At 35.7% G+C, this 19069-nt stretch overlaps 1 protein-coding gene across 1 annotated transcript in view; it reads left to right on the forward strand.

Moving 5' to 3' along the window:
• Nucleotides 1–254: 254 nt before the first annotated feature.
• The window catches only part of DIRAS2 (DIRAS family GTPase 2), a 74973-nt gene continuing 56158 nt past the window's right edge, over nucleotides 255–19069 (forward strand). The window contains exon 1 of the mRNA XM_053700588.1: nucleotides 255–585. The gene's annotated coding sequence lies outside the window, so the exon portion shown is untranslated. The remainder of the gene's footprint in view (nucleotides 586–19069) is intronic.

Here is a 19069-nt window from a genome sequence, read left to right on the forward strand (position 1 = left end):
AAATAAAGGTGTTTTTAGTCTTAACAATGGTCATTTATTTATAGTTTTATCTATCACCATCATTTATCTAACCTATCAAAGTGTCTGACTGTATAAAATGCTGTTTGACTATAATTTTGTGTAAATACTATATTTGTCCCAATAACCAGAACAATCCAGTATTTCTGGAAAAAAAGATTGTTCCATGATCATTCAGTAGGTGGCACTTAAAAAGCTTGTATGAGTTTTCAGTCGCCATTAGAGCAAATGCAGAGGCAGAGGCTGGAGCCTATCCATCCCTGATCACTTACACAAATTGAAGAGAGACTGTACCAAGGCACTGTGGCAAAAGCAGCTAGCAAGGCCCAGTCACAGACAGAAGGGGAGGGAGAGACAAGGGGCACAGCGTAGTGCAGCAGCAGCAGCATAAAGCAGATACAGCAGAACACAGCAAGCATCGGGAGTGCAGCAGATTTAGCTGCATATATCAGTCACAGAAGGGACAGCTCCCTGACATTCTGATCTTGATTACAAACAGACAAAAGCTAATCTGTATTATGACTGCAAACAACTAAAGAGCAACGCTGCTGAATTGTTCAAAATCAGGTAATATTTTCATCCATGTTTTTGTGTTCCACTAGCAAATATATTGCTGGCAACTGTGTGTATCCGGACATCAGTGTGCTAAAATGTTACTGCAGAGATCAGGTACCATTAAGTCAAAGGTCAGCATCTTCAAGATAACGTGTTTAGCTAATATTTTTATTATACAGAGGGAAGTAGGCAAAACATATGGAGATTGTTTTTTTTTCTTCCTTTTATATATCTGGATAGAGAGATAATAGATAGGTAGATAGATAGATGATAGATTAATATATAATTGTGTGAATGCAGTTATCTGCATGTGCTGTCATTTATTTTAATTGTACTGTAAGTGTGCAGAGTCACTGATCAGTATGACAATATTCACAAAAGGTGTGAAGTTTTTTCCTCCCTTTGATTGTTGTGGAATTCTACTACATTACAAAAATGAATTTTAGGAACGCTTCTCTGTTCCTCTTTCTCTGCTGGTAAAATGTATGCTCAGCAGGGCAGCAACATTAAAAAGGCAAATCCATTTCTGTGCTGCCTGTAGAGGATATTTTCAGTTAATGTACTGTAATCCTGATTTAGAATCAATACTGTGCACATGGGAAGCAATTAGGTTTTTCCCCCTGTTTTGTTTCCCTTAGTTTAAGAATTAAATAATAATGAGGTTCAACCAATATAATACCTTTTCTTTTATTCAGGCTTTCACAACAAATATTTGGATTTATTTTACTTTACAGACTGATTCACAAAAATAGATGGTGAGAGAGAGAGAGAGAGAGAGAGAGGGGGGGGGGGGTAGAGCACATCCCTTAAATCAGCTTAGCTCTCAATCTCAGCAAAAGGCATTGAATGGTTAAAAAAAAAAGATTAAATGTGACTGTTATTGGTTTTGCTGGTTTTGTGACTACAGTTTATGTAACAGAAAAAAAATATATTCGTTTTTTTTCTATTCATATGTATTTATTAACACTTTGTGCTGAAAAGTATGTGATCTGCTATTAAAACACGATAATTATTAAAGGAACTTTAGGTATGTAATCACAAATTGGAGCCTTATATTCTAACAAAAAATATAATTACCCCAAATTTTGTTAAAATGAATGATAATATTAGGTTTAACGAAATGTTTTGTCAAGCACCAAAGTTAACTGTCCCTGCTCAAATTTGACCCATTCTTAAGATGTATATTTAAATTTACTGTCACAAACAAGGCTGGAAAAATAAAAAGCTGTTGTCTCACGTTTCTATTTATATCATCAAACCAAATATCATACTAAAGATCAAAAGCCTTTTTGAAAGCATATGTATAATTATAGGCTATTTTATGAGCTGTGTACCTTGGGCAATATGAGCAAGAAATCCCATGGAACCTAGCTAGCTCTCAGTGATGTTAACTTGCTTGCCAGTAAAAGCTGTTAGAATTAAAAATGTTCAGGCTTAATGCAGTCTTAATTGGTGGCGTCCTATATTAAGTTACTGAAAGTACTTAGGATTTTAAATCGCAACAGAAAAATATGTCTGTCTGCCTGCCTGTCTATATACTGTATGTATATATATATATATATATATATATATATATATATATATATATATATATATACTCACAATTTAAAGTAATATCTATCTATTCATGTGTACTATGCACTATGTAATATGATCTATTTGATAATAAATAAAACCTTTATCTTACTATATTTTCTTACCTTGTCTTATACTCCTTTTCCACATATTTTCCCACAAATATATACATCTTGACTCAGTTTGCACATATATACTTTTTTATTTATGAGAATTGATACATTGATTCTTACTCTGAAAATATAAATAAGATGCAAAACAAACTTTTAGAATAAAGAATAGGGAGGTAGTGATTTGCATCAGAGCCACTATTGGGGGGGGAAACTGGTTTTATTCACAATCTTGTAAATGCATAGGCAGGGGAGATTACTTTCCGATGCTTCACAATTAAACTAAAGAAATGAATAAAAAGGGAAAAGTGTGGGGCTACTGTGGTTTTATTATTTGCTGTTTATACTCATGCAGCCCTGGATGTTAAAAGTTAAAGCTGTTGAAGAGCAATGGATTGTGTGTATGTAAGTATATATATATATATCATTAAAGGGACATGAAACCCAACATTTTTCTCTCATGATTCAGATAGTGAATACAACTTAAAAAAAGTTTCCAGTTTACTTCTGTTATCAAATTTGCTTTGTTCTAATATTATTTGTTTTTGAAGAGATATCTAGATAGGTAGCGTGCACGTGTTTGGATCACTACATGCCAGGAAATAGTGTTGCCATCTAGTGCTCCTGCTAATGTATAACATTGTTGCAAAACTGCTGCCATATAGTACTGCAGACACGTGCACACTCCTGAACTGAAAAGAAAGACAATTTGATAATAAAAGTAAATTGGAAAGTTGTTTAACCCCTTAATGACCACAGCACTTTTCCATTTTCTGTCCGTTTGGGACCAAGGCTATTTTTACATTTTTGAGGTGTTTGTGTTTAGCTGTAATTTTCCTCTTACTCATTTACTGTACCCACGCATATTATATACCGTTTTTCTCGCCATTAAATGGACTTTCTAAAGATACCATTATTTTAATCATATCTTATAATTTACTATAAAAAAAAATGATAAAATATGAGGAAAAATGGAAAAAAAAACACACTTTTTCTAACTTTGACCCCCAAAATCTGTTACACATCTACAACCACTAAAAAACACCCATGCTAAATAGTTTCTAAATTTTGTCCTGAGTTTAGAAATACCCAATGTTTACATCTTCTTTGCTTTTTTTGCAAGTTTTAGGGCAATAAATACAAATAGCACTTTGCTATTTCCAAACCATTTTTTTCCAAAATTAGCGCTAGTTACATTAGAACACTAATATCTTTCAGGAATCCCTGAATATCCCTTGACATGTAAATATATATATTTTTAGTAGACATCCCAAAGTATTGATCTAGGCCAATTTTGGTATATATCATACCACCATTTCACCGCCAAATGCGATCAAATACAAAAAATTGTTCACTTTTTCACAAATTTTTTCACAAACTTTCGGTTTCTCACTGAAATTATTTACAAACAACTTGTGCAATTATGGCATAAATGGTTGTAAATGCTTCTCTGGGATCCCCTTTGTTCAGAAATAGCAGACATATGTGGCTTTGGCGTTGCTTTTTGGTAATTAGAAGGCCGCTAAATGCCACTGCGCACCACACGTGTATTATGCCCAGCAGTTAAGGGGTTAATTAGGGAGCTTTTAGGGAGCTTGTAGGGTTAATTTTAGCTTTAGTGTAGTGTAGTAGACAACCCCAAGTATTGATCTAGGCACATTTTGGTATATTTCATGCCATCATTTCACCGCCAAATGCGATCAAATTAAAAAAAACGTTAAATTTTTCACAATTTTAGGTTTCTCACTGAAATCATTTACAAACAGCTTGTGCAATTTTGGCACAAATGGTTGTAAATGCTTGTCTGGGATCCCCTTTGTTCAGAAATAGCAGACATATATGACTTTGGCGTTGCTTTCTGGTAATTAGAAGGCCGCTAAATCCTGCTGCGCCTCACACGTGTATTATAGCTAGCAGTGAAGGGGTTAATTAGGGAGTTTGTAGGGAGCTTGCAGGCTTAATTTTAGCTTTAGTGTAGAGATCAGCCTCCCATCTGACACATCCCACCCCCTGATCCCTCCCAAACAGCTCCCTTCCCTCCCCCACCCCACAATTGTCCCCGCCATCTTAAGTACTGGCAGAAAGTCTGCCAGTACTAAAATAAAAGGGTTTTAAAAAAAATAATATAATAAGGATCCCCCCCTTAGCCCCCAACCTCCCTGATCCCCCCCAAAACCGCTCTCTAACCCTCCCCTCAGCCTTATTGGGGGCCATCTTGGGTACTGGCAGCTGTCTGCCAGTACCCAGTTTGCAATAAAAAGTGCTTTTTTTTGTTTTTTGTTTTTTCTGTAGCGTAGCTTCCCCACCCCCACACACAGACAAACCCCCACCACCTTGCTGATCGTTTTTTTTTTAACATTTTAGACATTTTTTTTACATTTTTTATTACATAATTTTCTGTAGTGTAGCGGTTCCCACCCGCTCCCTCCCCGTGCACGCGCCCACCCCCACCCTCCCGTGCACGTGCGCGCACCCGTGTGCGCCCCCAGCCACCCCCGCCCACGATCCCGCCCCCCTTCACATCACCAGGGCCATCGATGGCCGCCACCCGCCTCCCGGTCAGGCTCCCACCCACCAACGCAGAAAGCCACCGATCTCCGGTGCAGAGAGGGCCACAGAGTGTCTCTCTCTGCACCGGATGGCTTAAAAAGGTTATTGCAGGATGCCTCCATATCGAGGCATCACTGCAATAACCGGAAAGCAGCTGGAAGCGAGCAGGATCGCTTCCAGCTGCTTTCCACACTGAGGACGTGCAGGGTACGTCCTCAGACGTTAACTGCCTTTTTTTTGAGGATGTACCCTGCACGTCCTCAGTCGTTAAGGGATTAAAATTGTATGTTCTAATTGAATCATGAAAGAAACATTTTGGGTCTTATGTCACTTTGGGAAGTAGTTAGCAAGTTATATGTTTTTGTTTTTTTTCAACAACTACCTGGCAACGTTAAGCTGTAGTGTGCCTGTGTAATTGCATAGGCATAAACATACAGGTTTTCACAATATAGCTCACCATCAGCATATATTGTTTGTAGCTGGCTTAGGCACATATAATATTCAGTGTGAGGGTAACAGTGTACCAGGAATATACTCTGGCCTGTCACATTCAGGTGCACATACCTGAGGTTTCACACATCTTTCTAAAACAGCTAAATGTTAAAGAATAATTGCTGATATTGTTTTAATTTGTTCTTACATTCTTGTTCAAAATTGTTCCTTTAACTCATACAAAATAAAATGTAATCCATAAACATTGATCTCACTATTCAATTGAGACAAAGTAAACAGTAATTATATTTAAAGTGTTTGCAGTATGCTCTCTCTCTCTCTCTCTCTCTCTCTCTCACTCTCTCTCTCTCTCTCTCTCTTTCTCCCACCCACAAACCTTACTTCTCTCTCTCCCCTCTCTTCTCCCTCCCTCTTCCTTTCTCTCTCACTGTATTATATATATATATATATATATATATATATATATATATATATATCTATCTATCTTTAAAGTGCCAAGAAACATATAGGTAAAAAATGATTTTCTTTCATTCCTACATTTACTGATATATAATAAAGATAAAGGTTTCTAGTTAAGGTTTTTTCCTAACGCTGTAAAGCAGACAGATGAGTAAGCTGTTTGTCAAAGTGCAGATAATACAATGCTTAACAGTATCGAATATCACTTTAAAGTTGGCATCCGCTTAAAATCAATTACAGATCTAAATTGTGAAATTAAGATTGTGGGGCCAATTTATCAAAGTGCGAGAGGACATGATACGATGTAGTGTATCATGTCCGCCGCACATTGATAAATGCCGACAGCATACACTGTCGGCATTTATCATTGCACAAGCAGTTCTTGTGAACTGCTTGTGCAATGCCGCCCCCTGCAGATTCCGCTAGCAGGGGGTGTCAATCTACCCGATCGTATAGGATCCGGTGGATTGATGTCAGCAGCCTCAGAGTAATAACCGCTGCTTCATAACTGCTGTTTTCGGCGAGCCTAAAGGCTCGCGCGGAAACAGGGGCATCAAGCTCCATTCGGAGCTTGATAATTCGGCCCCTATGTCTGTAAATATATATTTTTTATAATTATTTGTTATCACTTTGTGACCCTTTCATTTTTTAGACTGGGAATGTTCATTACATTATTCACAGAAAATAGATGTCTTAACAGGAAGGTAAAAAACAATGGAAATTATATTCGAAATCCATTTTAATAAATATGAGTGGGGACATTTTTAGTACATTTTAGATTTGTTCCAGATTCCTAAAGGAACATTCTAGTGACAAATAAAGGTTTTGTCTCATTACAAAATTGTACTGATAATGAGTAGGGACAGTCTAACATTCTATTTAGACATTCCCTCTTCTGTTAAAATATTTTATAACAAAATAATGTAACCTTTTTAAATAAAAAATGTCACTGTATTAAATGTAATATTAAATTAAAAAATGCATTTACAATTGGAAATTAATATTTGAAAGGTGATTCTTGTATAATGTTATTCATTGTTTTTTTTGTTTTTTTTATTAAATGCATTTGATAGATTTATTAACAAAATGTAAATGTGGAGCGTTCATATCTGCACTGCCTTTGTTACTTTTAAAGAGACATAAAACCCAAAACTTTTCTTTTGTGATTCAGACAGAGCATACAATTAAAAAAAAAGGTCAGGAAACACTGCTGCCATTAACTGTTCTTGCAAATGTATATGTTATAAAGCTGCTGCTATATATTGCTCCGGTAACGTGCACACTTCTACACCTTCCTACATGTTTTTCAACAAAGGACACCAAGATAATGAAATACATTTGATTAGAGAAGTAAATTGGAATGCTTTTTATTATTATTTTATTTACACTCTATCTGAATTATGAAAGTGTTTTCAGGTTTTGTGTCCCTTTAACAAAGTTTCTAAATATTTGCCTATCCCAAATGATGATGGGTTAGAGCGGGGGTGTCCAAAAGGTAGATAAGGATCTACCAGTAGATCCCGAAGGCGCTGCTGGTAGATCACGGCCGATGTTATCAAAATTATGTGGTCAAGTTATGTAATCTCAACACTGGGGCGTGAGGTAGAGTATGTTTGCTAGGGATACCACTTTATCTACCGCAGTGTGTGAAGGGGCAGGTCTCTAAACAGTCTGATGTTGGGAAAGGATTGGATCTTGAGGGACATCGATTTCAACCAATCAATGTAGATGATTTTTGAACGACAACACAATTGGCCTATCAAAAGCATGGTTGAGTGAGTACTCTCCCAATGGATATGGCGGTATAGTATAGTTAGGAGAGTAAGCATCAATAGATAGAAAAAGTAATTGCGGAGGCTGCTGTGCTATGTTAAAGGAACAAGTCTGATCGAAGTCTGGCAAATGAACATGTTGACCAGGATAAGAAATGGTCTGCATGGCGCTCTATTGAAATTTATTTGTGTAAGCCTCACTGGGTCATATCAGGCCAAGCCCGTGGCGCAAAGTAAAGAGGGGCAGTGGCAGTAATTTGAATGCAGTGTTTTGCTCCTTTTAACCCGAATTAAAGTCAGCGCTACTTTTGTCGTCAGGAATAATCTGTTGTATCTTTATGCTTTTTTACATCCATGTGTTGCTAAATCATGCAACCTTAAAGGGATATGAAACACACATTTTTTTTCATGATTCAGATATAGACCATGCAATTTTAAACAACTTTCTCATTTCCTCCTATTATCAATTTTTCTTCATTCTCTTGGTATCTTTAGGAGCCGGCTAATTTTTAGTAGGTAGATCTCGTTGAGCTGGTCATTTGAAAAGTAGATCCCAACACAAAAAAGTGTGGGCACCCCTGGGTTAGAGCAACAGGGGCCAAATGGTTCGTGGAATATGAGTGAATGATTAATGTGACTAACGTATGATGAGATTTGAAAGAGGGATGGTAAGTGAGTTTGCAGATGAAGACAAAAGATTGTGCTAGGAAAAATAAAGGTATGGGGTATATAACAAATGCAAGATAACCAGTATGAATAGGTGAAAGTAGTTAACACATGTCATCAAGAAAAATTCAAATAGATTGGTGATGACATTGTTCAAGATACAACATTATACAATATGGTTTCACAGGTCAAGTACCATTGCTTAGTCATTAAAATAGATTTAATTAAAGGGACAGTACAGTCATAATAAGACATTCTTGATTTAGACAGATCATACAATTTTAAACAACTTTTCAATTTACTTCTATTATTTAATTTGCTTTCTTCTCTTGTTATCCTTTTCTGAAAGGTTTATCTAGGAAAGCTCAGGAGCAGCAAAAAACCTAGGTTCTAGCTGCTGATTGGTGGCTTCATATATATATATACTGATTGTCATTGGCTCACCCATGTGGTAAGTTAGAAACCAGTAGTGCATTTCTGCTCCTTCAACAAATGATTCCAAGGGAATGAAGAAAATTTGATAATAGAAGCAAACTGGAAATTTGTTTAAAATTGTATGTTCTACCTAAACCAGTAAATAATTTTTTTGGGGTTTCATGTCCCTTTAAAAGCAAAAGAAAAATGAAACTCAGAAAGAGCATACAATTTTAAACGGCTTTCCAATTTACTTACATTATCATATTTGCTTTGCGGTATCTTTATTAAAGGAGCAGCAACACACTACTGTGAGCTAGCTGAAGAACAGTGACAGGAGGCAAATATGTGTAGCCAGCAATCAGCAGCTAGATCCTAGCAGTTCATTGCTACTCTTGAGCCTACATAGATATGTTTTTCAGAAAAGGATACCAAGAGATCAACACAAACAGAAGTCATTTGGAAAGTTGTTTTAAATTGTATGTTCTATCTGAAGCATTAAAGTTTAATCTTGACTTTACTGCCCATTTAATTTTGCATTGATGTGTAAGATGCTGGAAAAAAAACTTCCTTTGATGGAAGCATTTTAACCCAGTGTCTACTTGTTCTCCCAGCATGCACATGTAGACACTAAGGGGCCTATTTAACAAAGGTCTGTTGGACCTGATCTGACAGTGCGGATCAGGTCCGACAGACCTCGCTGAATGCGAAGAGCAATATGCTCTCCGTATTCAGCATTGCACCAGCAGCTCTTAAGAGCTGCTGGTGCAACGTCGCCCCCTGCAGATTCGCGGCCAATCAGCCGCCATCAGGGGGGTGTCAATCAACCCAATCGTACTCGATCGGGTTGAATTGCAGCGATGTCTGTCCGCCTGCTCAGAGCAGGCGGACAGGTTATGGAGCAGCGGTCTTTAGACCACTGTTTCATAACTGGTGTTTCTGGCGAGTCTGAAGGCTCGCCAGAAACACAGGGCGACAAGCTCCATAAGGAACTTGATAGATAGGCCCCTAAGTTACTCCGTATTACCTACTGCCCCCACTTGAGATTCCATGTTATTCTCCTATTTGTCTCTGTATGCACTTACTCTACCCCTAACAGCCCTTCTCCATCTATCCTGCCTATCTAGGCTCCTTCCCTCTGCACCTCTCCTCCTCCTCTTAATTCACAAAACAATGGAAACATCTACTGAAAATCTACTCCTGACTGTTTTTCTTCACTTTCATTACATTTTATCTACCATGTTCCACTTTAGGTTATAAGCTTTCAGCCTGTAGCATATTTGGTAAAAGTGATTCTAAAACTGACTATGCCCATGTGGCAGGGACCTCCTCTCTATCCGTTTTAGTTTAACTACTGTCTTAAGTAATGTAACACTATATAGCTCTGTTTAAAATGATGGTGTTTTAGAAACATTACTACTAATAGTAATAACAAGAGATTATAGATAGATAGATTAGACAGATGTTAGATAGATAGATATTAGATAGATGATAAAGATAGATAGATAGATAGATAGATAGAATAAATAAATACATAAGATAGATAGATACAATAAATAAGATAGATAGATGATAGATACAATAAATAAGATAGACAGATAGATAGATAGATAGATAGATAGATAGATATAGATAGATAGATAGATTTGATAGATAGATAGATAGATAAATAGATAGATACAATAAATAAGATGGATAGATAGATAGATAGATAGATAGATATATGCAATAAATAAGATAGATAGATAGATAGATAGATAGATACAATAAATAAGAGATAGATAGATAAATGATAGATACAATAAATAAGAGATTGATAGATAGATAGATAGATAGATAGATAGACAGACAGATATATGATAAATAAGATAGATATATGATAGATAAGGTAGATAGATAGATTGATAGATACATTAAGATAGATAGTAGATAGAAAGATAGATAGATAGATGATAGATAGATACAATAAATAAGATAGATAGATAGATAGATAGATAGATAGATACAATAAGATAGATAGATAGATCGATAGATAGATGATAGATAGATAGATAGATAGATAGATTAGATAGATGATAAATAGATATATACAATAAATAAGATAGATAGATAGTTAGATATAGCTAGATAGATAGTTACAATAAATAAGATAGATAGAACGATAGATACATAGATAGATATATGATAGATACAATAAGATAGATTAGATTAGATAGTTGATAGATAGATTTATTGATAGATAGATAGATAGATAGATAGAGATAGATAGATAGATAGATACAATAAAGAAGATAGATATATAGATAGATGCAATGAATAAGATAGATAGATAATTGATAAGATAAGATAGATAAAATAGATAGACCACCTTGATTAATTCCACAGCTTTATGCATATTTTCACTGAATTTGATTATTTAGATAAGAAAATAGTTTAATGAGTCTATCAGATTTGCCATTCAGCTAAAGTTTAATGAATTCATTGAGATCAACACTTTTATATGTAAATACACAGTTAATATTGTAACATATGTTTAATGAAGCAGATGGTGAGTTCTAAGTAAAACAGCCTTTAGCATAGAATTACTGAATCGCTCCTATTGTCATTTGTGACAGTTTTAGGTACATTAATTGATAACTAGGTTGGAATTAAAGGGACAGTAAACACTGAAATTTTAGACTAAAATGTTTGATTATGTGTAGTAAAAGTTGGCAATATACTTTCATTATGTTGCTCACTTTGCTGTAATTTTTTTTTTTTAGTACTGAGAACTGAAAGTACATATTTTATACTTTACAAGCTGAACCCATGTCTGTCCCTAAAGATGATAACATACTGCAAAACAATAGAGATTTTGCTAACAAAATGGTAGTTGCTAGCCTGGTATACTCTGGTAACAAGTCAGGATTGGCCTCTTCAAATAAAGCAAATGGTAGACTGGCTATCATTAAAACAATTGCAAAACATGTTCACTCTCGTCAAGTAGGTTAATTTATTGCAAGATTGACGATAAACCTTGTAATTAAAAGGTATTTATTGACCAGTTAAGAGCTACTTCATTTATAACATTTTAATGTTAAATTAAAAATGGAAGGAATAGGTTTTGTTTGCAAGTTTATTTTATTGTGCTTCTATGTACAGATAGGTGGTCATAATTTCCAGTCTCAGTACTACATTCCGAATATTGATCCCATAGTAAGTAGGATATAAAATGCTAAACATACTAGTACAAAAATATAATAAAAAACATTATGGTAAAACTTCCATGCTTTAAAGGACCATTAAATCAAGTAGAATTGCATAACCAACAAATGCATAATAAAAAGACAACACAAAAGCATTTACTCTGAATTTCAAATGAGTACCGGTAGTAGATTTTTTAAGACAAATTTCAAAGTTAGTTGAAATTTTCCCCCCTCTGCATCATGTGATAACCATCAGCCAATCACAGCATGCATATACCTATATACTTTGAAATCTTGCACATGCTCAGTAGGAGCTGGTGCATTTAAAAAATGTGTGCACATTTTGATAATGGAAGAAATGGGAAAGTTGTTTACAATTACGTGCTCTATCTAAATAATTAAAGTTTAATGTTCCTTTAACATGTAGTGAGAATGTTTCGTTTAAAATATGCAAATTTGTTGTATAGAACCTCCTGGCAGTGGCGTATTTAGGTTTTGTGCTGCCCTAGGCACTCAAAATTCTGCTGCGCCCCCCCTCAAAAGTTTTAGGCCTTTTTCCCCCTCAATATGTTTTTGGGTCAGTGTGTGCATTGCATGCATGTCATACCATTTTCTCCCTGAAAGAAGGGAAAGAAAAGAAGGAGAGGGGAGAAAAGGGAGAGAAATAATTTTCTCACCAAGAAAGCTTCCACTGCAAAAAAGCCAGCGGCTCTAAATGAAGCAACAGTTTAAAGGAGCACTGCCTGTGAAGAGCGACCTTAATCAGCGCACGTGTCTTGTCTTCTCTGTAAAAGACTGCACTGTATCGCTCACTGTACTGTGTGCTGGCTTTTAGAGAGAGGATAGGGCAGATGTGCTGCCCCTCCCAAATCTGCTGCGCTAGGCACCGGCCTTGTTGGCCTAGGCCATAATACGCCCCTGCCTCCTGGCTGCAAAAAGATTTAGAATTATTTATAAAGGGTACAGTTTTTCAGGTCCGTAAGGAAAGTTTACCACAATGCATTGTAATTACAGTGTCACATTCCATAAGAGATACAATTCTCCCTAAAATGTATTCACCACCATGCAGTTTTTAATGAATGTGCCTTTGCTGAATAAACCTATTTTTTTCTTGCCATGCTTGAAGTATGTCTCTTTCCCCATTACAGCCATGCTATTTATTACTGTCAACCAGTGAGTAATGTAATGGACAATTTTAGTAAACGCTATCACTGTAGTGTTTACTGTGCATCAGACATATGGCGCATCAGTCAGTATGCTGAATGCTTGCAAGTTTCCGCCTACTCAAAAAGTTAGAGGTGCCGTGATTCATGATGGTGATAACATGATTTTTGCCGTTGCCAATACTTGAAAATGTGTATTGTTTAAAAAGATCCCTTTATTACCTATTTCCCAGTTTTGCATAACCAACATGGTTATATTAATATTGTTTTTACCTCTGTGATTACCTTGTATCTAAGGCTCTGCAGACTGCCCCCTTATTTTAGTACTTTTACAAATTTTATTTATTTTTATTTTTGGTTCATGCATAACTCCACAGGAGTGAGTACAATGTTATCTATATGGCACAAATGAACTAGCACTGTTTGGCTTTGGAAAGCTAATAAAATGCTCTAACATAAGTTGTGGCCTGCAGGCCTTAGAAAAAGGCAGAGATTTAGAGGTTTAACGGTTATAAAATATATTAATATAATAATGTTGGTTGTGCAAATCCAAGGAATGGGTAGTGAAGTTGCTATCTTTTTTAACAAAAACATAGACTGTTCCTTTAAGACACTTTTAAATTCACTTTTATTATCAAATATACTTTGTTCTTATGATAATTTATCTATATGTTTATTCCCTTTACAGGGTTAAACACACATGGGTCCATCACAATCTATTGGTCAATTTGTTTTTGGCAGGTTTTGGCTCAAAAAATGCACTTTTCGGTTCAGTGTGATTGCAGGTTTTCAGCTATTTCTTGGAGCCACAAACATGTATTTGCCCTGCTGAAATAGCCCTATTGTTCTCATGGAACCAAATTTTTCTTGCCAACCACATTTCAATTTCTTTGACACCTAATAGCACTTGATAATGTCCCAAAATAGCCTTTTTGAATTTTTTGCAAATATTCAAACACAATTCGGAATAATTCTATTTTATTGCACATGTGCAAGACACTTTAAAATGGCCACAGGAAACAATTTAGATGTTTATTTGTATACATGATCTAAATTCATTAAAGCTCTATTAATCACTATTATATAGTCTGTCTACAGTTACATGTATATGTAAATTTATATATGTGCATGTATCCATTGGTTATGGAGCTTGAAGCCTCGCCTAAAGACCGCTGCTCCATAACCTGTCTGCCTGCTCTGAGGAGGCGGACAGTAATCACCAGAAATCAACCCGATTGAATACGATCGGGTTGATTGACAACCCCTGCTAGCGAATCTGCAGGGGGCGGCGTTGCACCAGCAGTTCACCAGATCTAAGAAGGTACAAAGAAAGCGGTGTCACTCAAGTCCGTGAGTAAGAGTTCACAAGAACTACTGGTGCAATGCTGAATGCGGAGAGCGTAATGCTGTCCGCATTCAGGGATGTCTGTCGGACATGATCAGACAGACATTTGATAAATAGGCCCCCAGGTCTCCAACATCTAGAAATTGCTTGTTAAAGTTTGTTTTTGTTTCATACTCGCATTGTCATAAATGTCATTTCAGTACAGGAGTCTTTATAAAAGTGCTTTCAAATGGATTCCAGTTTAAAACCCAACGACAAATACTTAAAGTGAAGGTAAATTTTACGGATTGAGATTACACATAAACATTCTTCATTCTTATAATAAACTAGTCGCTAACTTTTTTTTGTTTTGTTTCTATGATATTTATATTTAATTTTTTAGTTCTAATTGTTCGTTCCGTTTCTTACCAGACTCCTCCCACCGGCTACTTCCGTCTTTTACTGTTCAGTCACTGAGAGCGGTCCCACCCGCTCTCTGCGTCGGCTAAATGCGCGTTCACATTCAATTTTCTTCTGCGCATGTGTTATTTTGAGCCGATACCTAGTATTCCATGAAGTTTATTCTTCATTCTATACTATACTGCCAGCTATATCGGACGCGGAATAGAGATCGTACATTGAAATACAGATTTTTTTTGATTATATGTTATAAGTAAGTACAAGCGATTATAAAGAAATATCTACTTACATTACTCAATTTCATCTTTCAAATGATATACTTTTTTTTTCTCTTTTCCTAATATCGCATTTTAAAAACTTATTATTTTACTGCAATTCATTTTTATTTTTAAACGCAAATTTTGGACTTTATTGGAATAAGTATTATTGTTTTTTTTATGGTGACCTTGGTAAAATGCAGGTGATATAATACTATAGCTATAATGCTATTTAAAATAATATCTTCTGCTCTTTTTCAATTGTTATGCGCTCATAATTAGTTGCTTTATAATGTTCATATACTTTTATTTAGACTGATTATATTCTATAACCACTTTTTTAACATTACTAAAAACATGAAATATATTGAATACACATAAAGTTTCATGTATAGTACACTCTCTATATACCTTTTAAAAACAAATTGATCCGTGATTAGGTAATCGATAGACAATTTGGTTCATTACACTTATAAAACATAACCATTATATACCAAGTAATGAATCAAGATTGAAAAATATTGATAACATTTTTCAAACATATTTTGTTTATCATTAATAATATACAAACGAAATATATTAGAAATGTATGAATTTAATTATTTTAAAACAAAGAAAGAATAGAAATTGAATAATAAATTTGAGAAAGACTTATTTAGTTTTACTTAAGGCGATTACTAACTTTCAGTCCCTAAATGCGCTTCTACATCATAAAGTGCATTGAAAAAAGAAATAAAAAAAAAAATCACAAGATGTTAAAACATATTTCGTTTATCATTAATTAGATATAACGAAATATATAATAAATGTATAATTAAAATTATTTAAAATGATATAAACAATAGAACACTATAAATAATAATGAGAACAAACGAAATTCTATTCCATAAAGCTAGTAATAACATTCTGACCCTACATGCGCTTATATATCAATATTTCAATAATTAAAAATTAATTAAAAATGTTATTGTCTCTTGTAAATAGTAATTATAAAGTTTTTAAAAATGGATTTAACATTCTGAGCGCTATCGCTATCATAGATCTGTATATTCACTCTTTCGTTCTTATATCGGTACAATATTATAATTATTGTATTTGAAACATCGGTTATACTATTTCAAATGTACTGAAAATTGTATAAAAAGATCAAATACAGCAGGTTTTTCCTGAAGTTAGAAACGATACTTACTTAGACGGTGATCGCTGAGATATGATAACTTTAAAGCCTATTTGTCTAGCAATTGAAAGAGAGCATGCGCGTCTCATGAAGAGCACCCTCATGAATTTACATTCCTGACGTTGAACGCATGCGCATAGCGATCTTGTGACGTCGCAATGTTCAAGCTGAACACCACGGGGAGAAAACGATGATTGGATGCCGATATAGAGGGAGAATGTCAATCAAATGGCACAACATGTCGGGTGGAGGAAACAATAGGAATGGCGCATAAGTAAATCATAAAATTTATCGCTATGTACTAAAATTGAAACAAAATGATGAATTAAAGTTGGCCTAAATTTTTATATATTTTAAGATGGCGTAAAGTACTTTGTTTAACTTTACCTTACCTTTAACAACCAAAAACCAATTTTTGTGAACTTAGCGTCAGAATCCATTTTGGATTGTAATCACCTGAAAAATGTGTTTCCCATGTTGGGCCAACCTTATAGTGAGTTATCTGGAGCCAAAACAGGAAATATTGCATAGTTATAGGCGTGCAATAATATAATGCTCTATCATATTAGAGCTTATTCTTTTTTCACTTCCCTTCACTAAACTTCATAATTTCAGTTCAATTTTCTGTTCTCAAGATATAAGTACTTGAAATGAGGCATCTGTAACGGGAACCTGAACCTAACTATAAATACACAGCACTTAATGCAGAGTGTACTGAATTTAGAATATAGAATTTCTTCACTGTCCTCTATAAATAAATGAAATAAGTAAATTAATGAAGCAGAGTAAATGTTTCCTGGTAACATACTGATACACAAATACAAAAATAAAACCACAGCTTCCTGTGACTGCTGACAGCAGAATATTTCAAATGGCTCTTTACTATCCTTGGTTAACTCCACTGACTCTTCAGGGCCAATTTACCAAGTGTCTGTCCGACATGGTCCGCTCAGTGGATCATGTCCGACAGACATCGCTGAATGCCGACAGCATACGCTGTCGGCATTTAAAATTGCTGCCCCCTGCAGATTCGCGACCAATCGGCCATGGGGTGTCAATCAACCCGATCGTATAGGATCGGGCAGATTGCTGTGCGTAGCCTCAGATGCAGCGGACAAGTTAAGGAGCAGCGGTCTTAAGACCGCTGCTTCTTAACTACTGTTTCCGGCGAGCCTGAAGGCTTGCTCGGAAAACAGGGGCTATTCGGCCTTTGATAAATTGGCCTCTTCATCTCTTTCCCTTGTCATCCTTCCCCTCTGCTGGACATCACTCTTGTTTAGAATTTCATGTTGACGTGTCATCATAATCGTCATTTTTAAAAGATGCTAACTCAATTACATTCTGTCCTCATGTTCAAACACACTCCCATATGAACTATTTGTTCCTTTTCTTATTTTTGTCCCTCTACTTTAACATGTGTGTTGCTTTTTGGAAATTGACATCTCCACATTGTGAGTAATCAAATGAAGTGTAGTGTAGAAAAACCCAAATGCAGAGACGCCTCCTCATTATTCTGAGTGCCGGGAAGCTGCAGTTGCCTTACCTCAGTCTCTCATTTAAAAGAAGGTAATCTTAACTTGCAAGGATGCAGGTGATCGCTATAAAAATGGTGATTTATTTTGATTAAATATTATGATACTGCAAGACTGCAACTTTTGAGCAATATGAATCTCTTATGGAGACTGACCAAGTATTCAATTTTTTAATGATTAAAACATAGAATCTAGCAAATTATAACAGTTGAGTCTGGAAAACTGTTAAATAGATTCAAAGATATATGTTTATCCTCATGTAGATCCCAGTGATAAGTATCTAAAATATATAGATCACTTGGGTCTCTCTGCAAAGCTGATAGTTATTCCCTTATGCTCCTGTGGGAGAAAGATTTAGGGGCCTATTTATTAAAGGCCTGTCGGACAGGATCCGACATTGCGGATCATGTCCGACAGACCTCGCTGAATGTGGAGAGCAATACACTTTCTGCATTCAGCAGTGCACCAGCAGCTCTTGTGAACTGCTGGTACAACGCCGCCTCCTGCAGATTCGAGGCCAATCGGCCGCTAGCAGGGGGTTGTCAATCAACCCGATCGTATTCGATCGGGTTGAATTGTGGCAATCTCTGTCCGCCTCCTCAGAGCAGGCGGACAGGTTATGGAGCAGCGGTATTTGATCGGGTTGAATTGCGGCGATCTCTGTCCGCCTCCTCAGAGCAGGCAGACAGGTTATGGAGCAGCGATCTTTACACCGCTGCTTCATAACTGGTATCTCTGGCGAGCCTGAAGGCTTGCCAGAAACACGGAGCTTGATAGATATGCCCCTTAGGGTCATCCCTAAAATCTGATGATTGTTGCTCTGTTATTTACAAAGACTTTATAGCTTTACCTTAAATATGAATTTATAGGAAAACCGCTTGCATTTGCCATACTTTCCTTTCCTTTCAACATTACTTTGTGTTTAGGTATTTCTGTGCAGAAAGGTCACATGTTAATTAAATTAAAATAATGGAGGAAAGAATAGATCTAACCCCATAGAATGTGTTTTCTACACTAACTCCTTAATAAATTAAATTATATTTATAATATATTGGTATAATATCTACTAATACAAACATACTCTGAGAGTATGTTTGGCTCAAACTTGGAAAGGTCTCAACCAGACCTCATATATCAGTTAAGATTAAATAATATCAACTTATGTCAGAATCTTACATGAGTTAACATATCTTTTGCAACTGGCCTTTGTTCCTAGGGTTTGGATAAGGCATTTTTCCCTGTTCATTGGTAGGTAATTAATTTAATCAAAATCCGCAATCAACTACCAGTGTATTTACAAAGGATATTCTTGTCCCCTATAGACAGCAAATACCACACATACACACAGGGGATTCCCTTTTTTAAATAAAAGGGGCATCACATTTTTTTAAATGTCTCGTGCCCCTTTTAGCCAGATAGTATTGTTATGTATAGCAATC

Source organism: Bombina bombina, chromosome 2, assembly GCF_027579735.1.
Source record: "Bombina bombina isolate aBomBom1 chromosome 2, aBomBom1.pri, whole genome shotgun sequence".
In the NCBI taxonomy this organism is placed as follows: Eukaryota; Metazoa; Chordata; class Amphibia; order Anura; family Bombinatoridae; genus Bombina; species Bombina bombina.